The 14368-nt window shown below is 35.8% G+C and overlaps 1 long non-coding RNA gene across 2 annotated transcripts in view; it reads right to left on the bottom strand.

Annotated features, from left to right (window-relative positions):
- Positions 1–14368, bottom strand: part of LOC101027427 (uncharacterized) — a 165495-nt gene that overhangs the window by 82507 nt on the left and 68620 nt on the right. The window contains exon 4 of one of the 2 annotated variants that reach the window (XR_012518672.1): positions 13397–13607. The exons of the other annotated variant lie outside the window; for it this stretch is intronic. This is a non-coding gene — a long non-coding RNA (uncharacterized LOC101027427). Of the gene's footprint in view, positions 1–13396; positions 13608–14368 lie in introns of those variants that run through there. 2 annotated transcript variants of the gene reach the window in all.

The following is a 14368-nucleotide window of genomic DNA, read 5'->3' as shown; positions in this document are numbered from 1 at the left end:
AGATGTTAAGTTTTATTGGAATTGAGTGGACTGAGACCAAAGGTAATAGGAAGTGTGCATAAGCACTGTACTCTAATTGGTAAAGTTACTTCCTACAAAAGCACAGTCTGACAATTCTGAAATCACTATACATGTACATAGGGTTGAACAAGTATGTAACTAGATGGTGAAAAGTGCCAGGTGTCTCACTGTTGTAGTGGGAGGTTATAGATGGGCAAGGGGAAAAATGTAGAATGGTCCACGTAGTCATGGATTTGAGTAGGAAACATTACTATGAATTCAGGTTAATTTTAATGTAGATATGTATGTATTCACAGGTTAATGGTGCCAATGTATATTTTCTTTTTTTAAATTTTTCTTTTGAAAATTTTAATTGTTTAAATTTTACTTTGAACTCTGGGAACCTGTGCAGAATGTGCAGGTTCCTTACATAGGTATACATGTGCCATGGGGGTTTGCTGTACCATCAACCCATCATCTAGGTTTTAAGCCCTGCATGCATTAGGTATTTGTCCTAATGCTCTCCCTCCCCTTGTCCCCCACTCCGCCAATAGGCCCTAGTGTATGATATTTGCCTTCCTGTGTCCATGTGTTCTCATTGTTCAACTCCCACTTATGAGTGAGAACATGTGGTATTTGGTTTTCTGTTCCTGTGTTAGTTTGCTGAGAATGATGGTTTCCAGATTCATCCATGTCCCTGCAAAGGGCATGTACTCATTCTTCTTTATGGCTGCACAGTATTCCATGGTATATATGTACCACATTTTCTTTATCTGTTATATCATTGATGGGCATTTGGGTTGGTTCAAAGTCTTTGCTATTGTAAATAGTGCTGCAATAAACATACAAGGTATATTTTCCACTTCTGTCCACTGACAAGGTTTAGAAGCACCATCAATACCCCAGAAACAGTGATGAGCACACCATGTGCCCGGGTACTGGTTTCCAGTACTATTTTCCAATAAAAGAAACCTGGGCTTCTTGGAGAAACAGCTGCTTCTAAGGCTGGGGCAGGGAGTATACATGATATGCCTGGCTGGAGTTTAAAAAAACAAAATGATAGACACATATTAAGGGGATACAGGAGCCAGCTAAAATACTTGTCAATGGTCAAAGCTGAAACAATTCGATCAGCAAATAAATAGCTTAACACTGGAGTATACTCCAAGATATAAAGTAACTATTTTTGAGCCCATGCAGATATAAACCAATGATTGATTATATACATAAATAAGTGGGGAGAACAGATCAGTCTCCCAATTAGAATAATTCCAAATAATTTATGTAAATATTTCCCCCTCAAAGAGTTGGAATATCACTCCCTTTCCCTTAATTGTGAGATGCACATAATAACTTTATTTTAGAAAGTGCAATATAAAAAGAGGAAAGGGTAGCTTACAGTGAAGAAATCTGACAAGCAACATCAGCTAGGTAGGTGATCACTGTCAACATCAACAATAATGTCATGTTAATGTCATTTATTCCTGATGTGATGTGATAAGAATGACACTTTTTCTCTGTGATCTTCCTCCTGTAACCTGTAACCTCAATCTAATCATAAGAAAATATACCAGGCAAATCCCAACTGAGGGATATTTTACATAATACTTGAGTAGCACTCCTCAAAACTATCAAGGTCATAAAAACAAGCAAGTCTGAAAAACTGTCACAGCCAAGAGGAGCTTAAGGAAACATGATAATTAAAGGTAATGTGGCATGTGGGATGAGATCCTAGAACAGAAAAAGCATATTAGATAGAAACTAAAAACATCTGAATCAAGTATGGGCTTTACTTTAATAATAATATATGACTTTTGAATCATTAACTATAAAAATGTGTAAATATTAGATTGTAATAATGGAAATTGGGTATGAGGTATATAAGGATATTCTGAACTTTGAAACTTTTTGTAAAGGTACGTTATTCTAAAATTAGAACTTACATGAAAAACAAGCAAAGAAAATAAAACAGAACATCTATCCACTGGAACACCTTCAGAGACTGAGATTTAATTTGTCTGGGGTGAGCAGAGCTTGAGTGCTTTAAAAGAGCCCCAGGCATTTTTAGTAAGTATCTAATCAGAATTGATATCCATCCAGTTTGCTAATCCCATGGTACAACCTTTGTTGTTTTTGTTTTGTATTGTTGTTTTTTTACAGGCCCTAAAATATTTTTTTTTCAGGCCAGAGGTCTACTGTTCCCTATAGCTTATTGCTACAATTATCATCAAGACTATTTTCATTTTGTATGAAAGTTCTGGAGGAGCTGAGCAAAAGAACATTGAGAAAACTCTTGGAAAACATTACTAAATTTAATAGAACGTCTTGATGTGAATTAAAAACAACAAAAATCATGTAATCCCCTTATCAACGGACCCTCAAAAGGCCTCCATTGACCCTATTGTGTTTTCTTTTTCCCCTGCCTGGTACCTTTTATGCCAACATAAAGAGACCAGGTTTGTCAAAACACTGCAGAAATTTTATTCATTGAACAAGTACTCAGGCTCAAAGCACCTTCTTCCCGGAAGTAAAGAGCATGTTAAGGGCTTTTGGGCAGGTAGGAAGAGACGGGAGTTGGGATTCCTTGAAAAAAATGTGTTCTTCCAGGAGGGGCTGAAGTATGTGTAGTCATGTATTATCTTTTGCACCTCGTGCTTTTTGTACCCAGAATGGTACATTTCTCCCCATTGGGTGGAAATGTTGGTATGAGAATGAGTCTGGCACTGAGGCAGGAGTTCAGGTGAAGGCAGCATTTCTGGGTTTAGCTCATCTTGTGGGTGGTTCCTGGTTATTGGCATCTGACTGTTGTTTCTATAAGCAAGCACAGCTGCAAGCCTAAATTAGTTTCACAGATTTTGGGCCTTTCTGAGAGAATCTAAGTTATGCTGTTGTAACAGGTGACAGTCATTGAAATTAGCAAAACAAAAAGGGATTTAAAAATTATTAGCTGAAACTAGATTCAAAAGGATAATTCAGTCCCCAAAATTATGGTGCTTCAAAGGTGGCAACTGAAATAAAAATGACTGCCTGCTTTCTTATACAAGTTACTTGTGGCTGTTTTTTCTATGCAGATATTGAGTTCTCATTTCACAGCACATCCATATTACAGACAGCATCTAAAATGACAGAATCATAAATCTTTGAGATTATCCAGTCTAGTGGTTTTCCTCTATGCCACATATTTCTTGGGAGACTTCCTTGATGTTTAGGGGAAGATATAGTGAGATTAGCTCCATGAGTCTACTCTGCTTCAATCACAGCTCCAATTTAACCAATTGTTTGTGTATTTGTGTGTATATGCATGTATTAGCCTAGTCTTACACTGCTAATACAGACATACCCAAGACTGGGTAATTTATAAAGAAAAAGTTTAAATGGACTCAATCTACATGGCTGAGGAAGTCTCATAAGTATCACAGATGCACAGATGGCAAAGGAAGAATGAAGTCACATTTTACATGGAGGCAGGCAAGAGGGCTTGTGTAGGGGAACACCCATTTAAAAGCTATCAGATCTCATGAGACTTATTTACTATGAAGACAACAGTATGGGGAAAACCACTCCCATGATTCAGTTATCTCCACCTGGCCCCACCCTTGACCCATGGGGATTATTATGATTGAAGGTGAGATTTGGTTGGGGACACAGCCAAACCATATCAAGGCATGAGTGTATGTGTGTTTCAACATAAGATTACATGTAAACAAAGATTTCTAATGCTAAGAAAAGTTTTAATTCACCAAAGAGGTTTAGTTTCCTGAATTTACGGAAGATATACCTGAGGCTCCAAAAGGTGAAGTGTGTGTTATTCTGATGCCCAGTTCTGTATACTGTATACATGTAATGATAGCTCACCTTGAGCTCAAAAGGAGTATCAATGATGATAGCAAATTTAAACTTTTAAAGGTCTTGTAGCTTTCTCTTTCTAATAAACAGGTGAGCTCAGTTTATGAGCTGAAAACCATTCAAATACTATCAATAAGTTCTGTTATTTATATCCTTCTTTCTTCCACCTCAAATGCTAGATCATGTACCTTGGAATTTGTTTTAAAGAACAAGTTTTATTTTTCATTGACTGTCGATGGCTATTCAATTAGATGTTGAATCCAATTGAAATAACACAGACATACATGTCAGTCTTCCATATCTGACTATGCTGCTTCTAGAAGTAAAATGTCCTCTGCCTTCCCAGCAGTGCTTAGCAGTTGAAAGGTTTTGCCAAGTGTGGGTTATGTTCTTCTCTATAAGAGTATGAGTTATGTTCTTCTCTACAACCACCACTCCTTTTTTGTAGTTACTCAGACCAGGTCTAAACAAATTGGTTTTCTCTTCGGAGTAGCAAAATTATCAGAATATATTGCAGAAAACTCTGGGCAAATGGCATGTTAGAAAGATTACCTATTCAACACAATAAAGTTTGAAGCAAATCAACTCCAATGAAATGAGTCAACTCCTTCTACTCAAGGGTGCCCTTGGCAATAACTTTTAACAAACCCACCAATGTGCAAAGAGTGGTATGCTTCGAAAAGTTTTAGTGCTTGAAAAACTTTCAACGACACAAACATGGCCATGTTTTTATTATTACCAGTTTGTTGATATGGCTGAGGAGAGAAAACACTAGTGCATTTTTTTAAACCTATAACAAGATAGAAGTAGCAGATAGAATATGGCCCTGAGGTGACTTAACTATATAACTCTTACAAAAGTTCTAAAGACTAAATCACCTATAGTCTTTGACTCAGCATTTTACAAGATAATACTAGAATATTTACATAGACATTATTAAATACCTGTGAGAGAATTATAATCATGTTTCTGGAAATTTCTGGAAGAATATAAAATGTCTACAAAGAAAAATACTGGGCACTGTAAGTACATTTTGTTGAAAATAACATTTAATTTTACTCAAGAGGAGTTGAATTTTAGCTTAGAAGTAAAAATTAGTGAGAGAGTTGAGAGAAACAGCAAGGCCTCACTGATTAGGAGCTGAGTACTCACATACATGGATTTTCTAGCTAACTGAAACTTACACTTTTATATATTACTTTTTTTTGTAAACACGAATAATTTTTAAGTACATATGCATACTTTCCTGCACAATTACATCATTAGTATGATTAGTATTTGTTTTTTGAGGGCAACCTTCACAGTGTCTGGGTTCAAATTCCAGCTCTGTAACATGCTAACTCTGTAATCTTGGGTGAGCTATTTAACTTCTCTGAGCCTTGGAGTCCTCATATATAAAATGAAAATGATTATAGTATATATTCCACTAATTTGTTGCAAAGATTAGAATAAAATCGCCCATTCAAATCACTTAGTTCCTGGTATAGAGTATAAAAGAAATGCTTGGTAAATATTAGATATTTTTGGTGTTGCTGTTTTTATGGTAATGATTTAGTACACAGCCCTATCTTATCCTGGCCAAACTGTCTGCGATTTCTCTTTTGCATTTTTCATCATCTCCTGATTCACCTTTCTTCCTCAAATCCTTTCAGTCTCTGCTTATAATCTGTGATGGATTGGAAAAACAGATAAAGCAGTTTACAGAGTATAACAAACTTTTGAGGAGTTAGTTGACTCTAAGTAAAAGATTTAAGCCTGTGACTGTAACATAGGAATTGGAATTAAGGGCAAGTTTTTGGATCTGAGTCTATTTTTATATTCAGAGTTTTGGAATTTGTTATAGCAGTTTCTGGAAATCTGATTTATTGTTAAATGTGGTAAAAGTATGCACATACAACTATCTTATTTATTATTAACTATAGCCTGTACATTTTGTTTTGGCAATACCAAGCTTTTCATTTTCTTTTAAGATATAAAAATTACATAATTATGGCCTTAAGACAATGACAGTATACAGAATTATTATTTTTATATGTCTAAAGAATATTACAAATAGAGTTTATTTTCCTTAGCAAATAGTATTTCAACAGCGTTTAAAATAACTTGACCAAAGAGAAGAAAGGCTTTCCACTTACCTCACCATTTTAACACATGGATTATTTCTGGTTTTGTGCATTCCCTTCTAATTCTTATGCATAAGCAAACAAATTCTTATATCATTTTGATCAAAGAACACAATTTTTAAAAGGCTAAGGACATTATGCATTTCTCACTGTAAGTCTGAAAACCTTTAACCTGAACATAATATATCTGAAACTAAAGAATTCTTCTCAACCATAAACTCAATACTTCGCCAACAAGGAAACAAGAGATGTCCCTTCCCAGTAGACTTATTAGTCAGTTTCAGGCAGTGAACAAAGAGGAAGAAGTAAGGAAGACATATTTTACAGATGATGTTAATAAATATTTCAGATGAAATCCTCTTCAGACTCTTTCCCTCTCAACCATTCCACTTATGCATATTTAATAAGATGCTGCCACCTATTATTGAATTAAAGACCACAAAATCATTTTTTTCTTGAAGTTTATTTACATCACATTGTATTTAACCAAACATGGAATTAAGATTCTGAAAAATGATAATAAATGAACACACATACACACACGGATTGGAACACTAGAAATTTAAATTATGTCAATAATTTCTTTTTTAAATTGTGAAGGATTTTCCTATGGTCAAAAATGAGTTTTTGGTTATTTTTATAGTTTTATTTTATTATGTATTACTTATTTGTAATAATAGTTTATTTTTAGTGAGTTGGAAATAGGTTTGGCTTGAGTGATTATGTTCAGTAATGTTATTTGTGAAATACTGGATGTTTTAGACTGACAAAATCCTGAACTAGAAATTCTCAAATGTCTGTATAATGGAAAGAGGATGGCGCATATTACTGTTTTAGTTTAGGGATGGTAGAAGACTTCTTTCTCTTTGAATTCTGATGTTTTTCGAATTATTCATTATTAAATGGAACAAAGACAAAATAACTACCTTAAAACCATTAATAATTTAGAGAGTTCTTGAGAAAAGAGTGATTCATATTATAATCACCCATGTCTAAAAAGAAAACTATTTAAAAAGTTTACAAATTGTTTCATCTGTATTTGGAATTTCATTTGCTTTGGTATAACCACATGGTTGTACTATTTGAGCGGCTATTACAAATCAATATGATCTATAATTGGACAAGTTGTTAATGATCCTACCCTGAGAGTTCCATGAGCCCTATAATAACCTTGAAGGGTTTGGGCCTGAGAAATGCTTTCTTTTGTGCTGGGGTCTGGGAAACACATGTCAGAGTTTTGCTCCTAGCTTTTCCTCTTCATTTCTTGTCTTCCCATGTCTCCCTGTTGGCTTTGATTTTTTTCCGACTTTGGCATTGCTACATGATCTTGACCATCTTAGTTCCTGATGGGCCTTTATTTAGTACTTTTACTTTTCTGTTTTTGACCCTGAATTGGTACCAAGACAACCAGTAGTCACTGTTCAGAGAGAAAAGCTGCAACCCCTCTCTCTAGCAAATTTCTTTTTTAAATTGTCCGTAAATCTATTTGCTTCATTGAATAAGAAATGGTTTAAAATCTACTTGTATCCCTGAAGCTTATCTCAATGATTCTCTGGCCCAGCTGAAATGACTCTCTGGTTCACCACAGTAAATCCATTAAGCAGGCATATTTCAGGTCACAAGGTTCTGATAAAGTGAGTCCATGATGAAAATGTAATTAGATCTGAATTGTTCAGACTCTCGAACCAACCATAAATATAAAATAGCTGCTTTTCACAGCTCCCTATCCTCTACCTTTCCATATTGAAATTGACAGGTGCTATACAATCTGCAAATGAAAGAACCTATATTTGATAACATTTCTCCTTTGGTGCTTTGAGAAAAAAAAAAAAAAAAAGACTCCATTATGCAGCATTTTCGGTTTGACTCTTACATAGGCTAGTTTGATTCTTATTTCCAGGTCACTCTGCATCATCTCATCTCAACCTTGACTTGGGAATTACTAAAAGAATCAAACTACAAGGCTCTTATGATATTTATTATACAAGTAGTAGTTGGCAGTAGTGATATCAGTCCAGCTAACTCATGATTTATTTGCCTCCTATGGAAACCAGTAATGAAGTAAAACCTTAGTAATAAAGATACTGCTGAATTTTATTTTGTTGGCACTATTTAGTCATTGCTTGTGTTTTGCCTCTAAGTTCTCTGCCTACCACTTTCCTGTTTTCTTCAAGACAAGATGATTTTACAACCATTTATTGTATGAATGGATGATAGAGACTCATCCAATGATAAGAAAGACAAAAGACATGGCTAAAATCCACAGAAAAAATGAAATCACTGTTGCACCATATAAATGAACTCTGTTCATTGAGCGTTAGTGACCAGGTAGTTAGGAGGAACACAGAGGAGGTTGCAACGGGAAATAATCCAATAAAAAACTGACATCATATTCATTTTTGTGGCTCAGTAGTATTCCATTGTGCATATAGATTTTCTTTACTCATTTATCTGCTGATGGACATTCAGGCTATTTCCATATCTTAGCTGTTGTGAATAGGGTTGCTATAAACATCGGGGTACAGGTATCCCTTTGATATACTAATATCCTTTTGTTTGGATAAATACCTAGTTAAGGGATATCCAGATAGTATGATTGTTCTATTTTTAGCTTTTAAAGAAATTTCCATACTGTTTTTCATCATGGGTGTACTAATTTACATCCCCATCAACAGTTATAAGGAATCATTTTCTTCCATATCCTCACCAGCATTTGTGTTTTTTGTCTTTTTGGTAACAGCTATTCTCATTCAACATGGATGAGCCTGGAGGACATTAGGTTAAACAAAGTTAAGTCAGGCACAGAAAGATAAATATTATATGTTCTCACTTATATGTGAAAGTTAAGACAGAAATTTTGAGCTCATGGAAGTAGAATTGTGGGTATTACAGGCTGGGAAAAGCAGGGGGAGGGAAGGACAGGGAGAGGTTTGTTCACGGATAGAAAGTTACCACTAGGTAGGATGAATGAGTTCCGGTGTTCTGCAGCACTGCAGGGCAGATATGGCTAACTATAATTTATTGTATGTTTTCAAAAAGACAGAAAAGAGGATTTTGAATATTCACAACATGAATAAATGGTAAATGCTTGAGGTGATATATATTCTAATTACTCTGATTTGATCATTATGCCTTGCTTACGTGTATCAAACATTGCTCCGTATCTCCTAAATATGTCCAATTATTACATCTCAACTGAAAATAAAAGGGAAAAATAACTGACATAGCAAACTACCGGCACAGGTGGTAGGAAAGCAAACTGTAGAGGCTGGCATTGGAGGATGGACTTGTATTTAGTTTGAGCCATGACAACATTGCAGGATAACCTGGATTCTTAGAACACAGTGTCAAGATAGGATTTTAGGCATGAAATAAAATAAGAAAAAATGTCATGTAGAAGAATGATTATAAAAATAGACAGCATTATTTCTGCCTTCCTGTATCCATGCTATGTTCAATGTGAGTCTTCATTTCTCTCATTGATAAATGGAGTGTTTTTTTCCACCTATTAAATCTGGGCTGGCCTCAGGGCTTGTGACTTGCTTCAGCCAACAGAATATCACCAAAGGGATATTGAGTTCGTTCCAAGCCTAAACATCAAAAGAGTTTGCCGACTTTTTTCTCCTCTCTTGAAGCCCTTCGTGCTGCCAGGTGGACAAGCTCCAGGAATTTTGCTGGAGAGCAAGGGACTCTATGGGGACAAGGATCGTCATACTTTCTGAAGCTGTCCAGTCCATCCTATATATGCATGACTAAATCTAACTAAGTCCAGCAGGACTTCCTATTCCAACTTACCAATTGGTAGTATTGCATACTTAATAAATGATACTGATTCGGGCCACTAAATGTGGAGAATGTTTATTATGTGTCAATAGCCAACAGCTACAACTCCATTTACTGGAATAAAGATTTTTCAGAATTTAGATTCTGTGTTAGAAGGCTAGATCCTGACCACTGAAAGAAGAGTCCTTTCAACATCAGCTATAAAACCAAATTAATACCTGAATGATAAGATTTTAATTCAGTAGTCCATTTCTTTTTCCAGAGTATCAGGCTAGTGCAAGAATTTAGAATGGGCTTAACAGCCATAAGTCTAGACTCCAGAGTGTGAAAGAAATTATGGAGATTGTTACTTTAAGAAATATTTTGAGAAAACCAAGTCAAATTAAATTATCTTTACTTATTAAACATTATGCACAAATAAGGAAAGGTGACCCAAAAGAAGACAAATGATTGTTATTTTCTTCAAGATTTTAAATACTAGGTAAGAATTTTGCTAATTAGGCCAGGCACTGTGGTTCACACCTGTAATCGCAGCACTTTGGGAGGCCAAGGTGGGTGGATCACGAGGTCAGGAGGTCAAGACTATCCTGGCTAACATAGTGAAACCCCATCTCTACTAAAATAAAAAAAAAAAATAGCTGGACATGGTGGCACACACCTCTCAGCTACTCAGGAGGCTGAGCAAGAGAATCGATTGAACCCTGGAGGCAGAGGTTGCGGTGAGCCAAGATCGTGTCACTGCACTCCAGCCTGGGCAACAGAGCCAAATTCTGTCTCAAAAAACAAAGACAAAAAGAATTTTGCTAATCAAAAATTGTTAGAAAACAAAAGATAAAAAGCATTGGCAACAGTTGGCAGAATGTAAAATGTTATAGCCACTATGGAAAACACTATGGAGGTTCCTCAAAAAACTGTAGAGAATTACCATAAGATCCAACAATCCAACTTTTGGATATGTAACCAAAGAGAGTGAAATCAGGATCTCAAAGAGGTATCAACAATTCCTGTATTTATTGAATCAATAAATATATTCACAATAGGCAAAATGTAAAAACAACCTAAACGAATATTGATAGCTGAATGAAGAGAATGTTGTATGTATATACAATGGAATATGATTCAACCTTAGAAACAAGGAAATCCTGTCATATGCAGCAACATGCATGAACCTGAAGGACATTTTGTTAAGGAAATAAGCTGGGCACAGAAAGATAAATATTGCATGATTTCAGTTACATGAAATATCTAAAATAGTCAACCTCACAGAAACAGACTATAGAAAGTATGATTACCAGGGCCCAGGGACGGGCGAAGTGGGAAGTTCCTGATCAATGGGTTTGTACTTTCAGTTACACAGGATGGATAAATTCTAGGGATCTGTTGCACAACATTGTGCCTATAGCTGACAATGCCGTGTTGTGAACATAAAACTTTGTTAAGCAGATCAATTTCCTATTTAATGCATTTACCAAAAAACAAACAAAAAAATTGCAAAAGATGATCAATGTAAACTCATATGATTTTCAGCTGATGTTTCCTACATTGACATAGATTTATACTCAGCCCTCTTCATCCGTTGGTTCTGACTTTGTGGATTCAGTCAGTTGAGGATAAAAAATATTAGAAAAAAATCCAATAAAAATAACATTACAACAATGAAAAATAATGAAAATAAAATACAGTATAACTACATACATTTTTTTGAGATGAAGTCTCACTCTGTCACCAGGCTGGAGTACAATGGTATGATCTCGGCTCAGTGCAAACTCAGACTCCCTGGTTCAAGCGATTCTCCTGTCTCAGCGTCCCGGGTATCTGGGATTACAGGCACATGCCACCAGGCCCAGTTAATTTTTGTATTTTTAGTAGAGATGGGGTTTCACCATGTTGGCCAGGATAGTCTTGATCTCCTGACCTTGTGATCTGCCCGCCTTGGCCTCCCAAAGTACTGGGATTACAGGTGTGAGGGACCGCACATGGCCTAGTATAGCTATTTACATAAGCATTTGCATTGTATTAGGTATTACATTAGCTTGTTCTCACACTGCTATACAGAAGTACCTGAGACTGGGTAGTTTATAAAGAAAAGAGGTTTAATTGGCTCACCATTTTGAAGGCTCTACAGGAAGCATGACTCAGCAGGTCTCAGGAAACTTAAAATCATGGTGGAAGGTAAATGGGAAACAAGTATGCCTTACGTGGCCAGAACAGGAGGAAGAGAGAGGGGAGAGAGATCAAACAACTAGATCTCATGAAAACTCATTTACTATCATAAGAATGGCACCCAGAAAATAATCCACCCCCATGATCTAATCACCTCCCACCAAGTCCCAGCTCCAGCATTGGGTATTAAATTTCAACATGAGATTTGAGTGAGAAGACAAACCCAAACTGCATAGGTATGAAAAGTATTCTAGAGATAATTTAAAGTGTATAGGAAAGGTTATTTAATCTTTGCATAGTATTTGCATATGATCTTTGGATATAGTTTTATATCCATTTTATATCGACGACTTGAGTATCCTTGGATTTTGATAACTTTGGAGGTCCTACAACCAGTTCCCCATGGATACAAAGGGACAACTCTCTAAGAGTTAAAAGTTGGCCTAGAAATAGAAAGTCCATTTGATCCAACAATCCCATTACTGGGTATATATCCAAAGGATTATAAATCATTCTACTATAAGGGCACATGCACAAGAATGTTTGTTGCAGCACTGTTTACAATAGCAAAGACCCGGAACCAACCCAAATGCCCATCGATGATAAGACTGGACAGGGAAAATGTGGCATATATACACCATGGAATACTATGCAGCCATAAAAGACGATGAGTTCATGTCCTTTGTAGAGGCATGGATGAACCTGGAAACCATCATTCTCAGCAAACTGACACAAAAGCAGAAAATCAAACACCGCATGTTCTCACTCATAGGTGGGTGTTGAACAATGAGACATGGACACAGGGAGGGGAGCACTACACACTGGGGTCTGTCGGGGGGAAATAGGGGAGGGACAGCATGGGTTGGGGAGTTGGGGAGGGATAGCATGGGGAGAAATGCCAGATATAGGTGATGGGGAGGAAGAAAGCAAATCATACTGCCATGTGTGTACCTATGCAACAATCTTGTGTGTTCTTTACAAAACCTAAAATGCAATAAAAAAAAAATAAAAAATTAAATAAAAAAAATAAAGCCAAAACAAAAAAATAATAAAAAAAGTAAAAGTTGGACCTACATCACCATAAAATTTCAGAAGAGAAAGTAATCATAAAGGCAAGGTAGTACAATTCTGTCATTTTATAGATGTTTAAAATGGTTCTAGTGAAGTCCTATGAATATTAGATGGCAAAATTTGCTCTAACCTTTACTTATTTCTCGTCTGTTCTTTTGTCTACATACTCTAATGAGATTTTTCAAAAGTTAAATTAGTAGAGAATATTTGCCTCAAGGCTAAAGTAAAAACAGATATGGATTTGCAAAAAGTATCTACCTTAAAATTTCTTCCCCTTCTTCCTCAGGCCCTATCATTATTGCTATTCTGATAGCCATATTTGATTCCTAAGGTATTTTTCTCTTACAATATTTTTAAGATCCTCATTATTGCCTACTTACTAAGAAAACCATGACTTAGTTTAAAAATGTCATCACAATTTTTATTTTCAACGTAAAGAAGAGAAAGCTAATGGAGCAATTCAATAGTGTTCCTCCAGATTTTTAAGAGTCCACACATCAGCAGTGGGAATTATTGATTTCCTACTTTTTATGTGTGTACAGAAACACAGTCTTAGGCACAATGGGGACATGGGAAATAGAGGATTTACTCTGTGCTCTCTTGTAACTTGCAAGCCAGTTGCTTATGAATAAAGACATAAATACAGGGAAAAAGTTATATTATGGCATGTGTGTATGGAAAAAAGTAATAATACAACATGCATATTTATGTATGGACAGTCTACAGACAGTAAATGCAATAAAATTTCAAACAATATGAGATTGATAACACCTACAGTCCTGTTAGGAAAAAAAAAGGAATTAAGCTTCAAGAATAGAAGAAATTATGATTAAGGAATGAGAAATAGAATGCCGTTCCAGGTGAAGGGAAGTGCATGCAAAATTTTATGGGTCCCTGCTGAATATTCAGTGAGACAGTAGGGATACCTGCTTGATTAAAACAGTATAAAGAGAAATGAAGTTAAATTAGCAATAACAAACAAGATTATGAGATTATTTCTATGCCAGCATGAAGATTAGAACATTAGTCTATAAACAAACCTAACCTGTATTCAATAAACAAACTTAACCTGACCGAATGAATACTGTGAACCAAAATAATGCAGTCATCGACAGACTAATCCTTTCTCATCACTTTTAACACACCCCAAGCTTCACTGAGAGTTCAGCCACTAACTCTAATAAATGGTGGCATTGTTTGTACTACCATCGTCAAACCTAATCAAACTACATATACTAACCTAATAGAAGAGTCATGGCTCTAAAGGTAAGGGGCATACAGTGTCTGCAGCCTAGCCATTGCATTGCCCAGGGTGGACCATTATACTTGCCATGAGAGGGAGAATATCCTTATTTCTAAAAGGTCCCTAGTAAAATAACTTT

Source organism: Saimiri boliviensis, chromosome 8, assembly GCF_048565385.1.
Source record: "Saimiri boliviensis isolate mSaiBol1 chromosome 8, mSaiBol1.pri, whole genome shotgun sequence".
In the NCBI taxonomy this organism is placed as follows: domain Eukaryota; kingdom Metazoa; phylum Chordata; class Mammalia; order Primates; family Cebidae; genus Saimiri; species Saimiri boliviensis.
Note: the sequence above shows the minus strand (reverse complement) of the source record. Positions and strands in the feature narration are given on the sequence as shown.